A 3590-nucleotide genomic window follows, 5' to 3' on the forward strand; every position below is an offset into this window, starting at 1 on the left:
AATCACAGTTAAATGTTTCCTATTTTCTTATTTGAATTTGTGATAAAGGAACTGCAAATTATGGCTTTCAGGAGTTGTCTTCTGTGTCAAAACACTGGCAGAACTATTTCTGCCACAAGAATTTCTGTAATTTCAAGAAATTTTATGTATCCGATGTGTTGGTAATGCATAAGAACAGCAAATCTGGGAAATCTGAAGGACAATATAAATGAATTAAATTGAATATCTGAATTAAAAAGAGAAAATCTATGGAATTAGGATTTTTCAAAATGTAAGAAGAAACCAAGAGCAATGTAAAGAAACACCTTTGCATTCACCACAAAAAGTAAAAAGGTGTCTTGACTCCTTCTTAATGCTTCTAAAATGACAGGAGAATTGAAAAAAGTGGCAAGAATAACAAGACTTCAGATCAACAAAGATAAAAACAGATTTGTGCTTGTTAATTGACAAAAATAACTTGCCAAAGTTTATGTAATAGTCAATCACCAGGAATATCAATGCAAGCATCTTAAATACCTAGCAACATTAATTATTAGTAGCTATTGAATTCAGAAACATAGCAGGGCATGAGAATCACCTTTTTTTCCTCTCAAGTACTACTTAATTCTAATAAACATCAATAAGAACCAATTTAAAGACAGCTATGTAAATCTCCAACAGGACATCTTCTAGATGTAAGATATTAACCTCTACAAGAAGTAAGTAAATGAGAACTGGAATGAATTTTGGGGTTAGAAAGAGAGTAAGATTAAGAAAATATTTAATAAGAAAGCGTGGAAAGCCTCCCAGAAAACATCTGTAGCAAATACAGTGAAATTCTGTCAGCCTTGATGGGTGATTGTCATGATGAATGAAGAAGACATGAGGTACATTCTCTGTGAATATGAATTTCTCTCTCTTAGGACTTTGCAACCTGTGTAACTACCTACTTTTTTCTGTATGCTTAAAAGATCTCCTGAGGTTACCACTGTTTGGCCTGAAACAGGTCAGGGTCTCTTAGAAGCACCTTTCTCTGTTTTTTTGCTGCGAAACCACGAAATAGTATCTTAATATGCATTATTAATATTCACAAGAAATATGCTCTTAGAGGAAAGCAATGCAGTAAAATTATGAGAGCAGAGAGGGATTTTTCGAGCGCACAGTTTCAGCATGCCAGTAGCCCACACACTAAACGCACTCTTCTAACATAAGGGGACTTTTGGTGTGACTCCTTGCTACCTCCACTACGGGCTACGGGGGCAAACTGCTGGTGTCTCCCCCTCCTCAGTTGTCCTCCAGGCTAAACCACTCACTAGGTCTTCCTGCTTCTCCATAGCCTGATGCCTAGAAAATTTACAGCACTATGTCATCATTTTTACTCAATCATTTACTTAACCTCCAGTTTTTGTGCTCCTGGCTGTCACAGTCTGTTTAGAGAAGCAGTTTACCTGGACACCTTCAGTTTGGCACTGTCTTTGCCAGTTGGCATATCTAATGACTATTAGGCATTTGTATGCTTACCAACCCAAAAAGGCCTTTGCGGGGGTGGGGGGGGGAGGGGGTCATTCTCTTCAGCTGACTGGACGGGCTCCCAGGTGTTGCAGAGCTGCTGTCCTGCACCAGCTCCATCAGGACATCAGGACTTATAACAATGATGACTCAACTCAATGACTCTGATTCCTGGGCTAACTCTTGACCAAACTTCTTGGTTTTTTACTTTAAGATTTTACACCTTTTCCTTTTGTGTTTTCCTCTTGAATCCTTCAGCTGCTAACAATACTGTCTCAACAATTTCACTTTTATCTCTAAGTTTACCTTTGTGACCTTTCTGTCTAATTTCTGACAGGTCTGCCTCAGCAGCATAAGCAAAGGTTATGCAGTGTATGAGAACTAGGACTTAGAGCCTGTGACACAGGTGCAGGACCCCTGGGTTCATCTGGGTGCACAGGTTGCACAGCCCTTGCTATTCTTTGCCAACCTTTGGATCCTCATTCCCACATCCCTAGGAAAAGATTCTCTCCATCTCTCCCAGAGTTGACCTAAAACCATATGCAGACTGAACAGAGGGTAGATCCCCACCCATTACCAGGTCCAGCTCAGGGTCAATCATCTGAGATGTCAAAGTCCTAACATAATAATTTTTAAAACAAAGTGAGATCTATTGCTAGTTCTGGGGCAGAGACTGTGTCTTTTAAGGCCCAGATTCTTAGCAAGGGAGCTTTGATGGGATATTCAAAGATTTTTTTTTTTTGTTCACAGCCCACTGTACTAAGGGACCAAAGTGCAGCCAGAGGGCTGACACAGTATAGGAAACATGGCAAGCTTTTAGCAGTATGATTCTTCACAGCTGGTGTTTAACACAGCCCTTTGCTAGATCAGCTGTGACAGAACACATCACTGGCCAGATGCTGCCTTCTTCTGCAGGACAGTTGGGACAGGGTTGGGAAGCTTTTTCACTGTCCTAACAGAGATTTATACAGTCCAGGGGTCTTAACATGCATGACCGACTATTCATTCCCTTCAGTGGTCAGAGGAGCTTCATTTTCTCATGCCTGACCAGGAGAGGAGAGTCTGCACATTAATCACTGACTCAGGTGTTATTTCAGGTAGACATGATGGAGGGTTATAATGCACAATGTAACAAAGCTGCATTTGCCAGGCTTGGGTATAGTGCTGGAAAAGTGCTTTGAAACAAAGGAAGCACGTAAGCACTTCTCTCCTATTATAACCATACTGAAAGAGAAGGAGTGAGCAACCACTGATCACCCTGGTTACCTTTTGCTCAAGCGCATAGACAGTGCACAACCTTTTGACTACCAGCTGTGATAAAATCAGGCTACAGAATTTGGCATCACCACTAGCTACAGTTTATAATATCAAGGAATAAGACTCATATTTTATCAAATGTATCCAATGTATTTATCAAATATTTTCTCTGAGGCATTTGCAACTCCAAAACTCTAGCTAATGACCTTAGAAATACCAAATCTTGTTGCACAAGTGTTAAGCATCTTGGCAAAATGTTGGGTTGGAGATGGGCACCCAAGGCTTTTCACTAGAAAATAAAATGTATATTTTAGGATGGGCCCTGCATAAAGGGCATTTTCATCTGAGGAAAAATGCAAAACCAGCTTAAACTGCTAAACAAAAGCAACACATAATTTTCATTCTGTGTTTTGGAATGAAACAAGTGAACAGTCAGAATGCTGGGGTATTTCACAGTAATCTAAGACTTTACCACTGTGCCTGCTTCAACAGAAAAGAGTCACAACAGTTTCTTGCAAGAACCACTAATGTTCCTTTTCTAGATGTCTGTACTGGTAACCTGAAAGTGCAATTACAAGAAAACACATAATGGATACAACATCGTGGTATTAATAAACAGTTTGAGAATTTGCACAAGTTTCCTAAAAGACTCATCAGCCTGAACGTACAATGGCAACAAAGACACCATTAAATACCCCATGAACATATCCAGAGGGAGCACTTGAAGAAGACCTGTTACCATGAAATGATCAAAATAGAGGCCCAAAGCTAATGCCATGATATCTAACCTGTTCTGACTTTTTGAGCTTTTACACTGACTAGAAAAAATTAGGTATCCCTACTAC

The sequence above is a fragment of the Corvus brachyrhynchos genome, unplaced genomic scaffold, assembly GCF_000691975.1.
Source record: "Corvus brachyrhynchos isolate BGI_N302 unplaced genomic scaffold, ASM69197v1 scaffold32, whole genome shotgun sequence".
NCBI classification, from domain to species: domain Eukaryota; kingdom Metazoa; phylum Chordata; class Aves; order Passeriformes; family Corvidae; genus Corvus; species Corvus brachyrhynchos.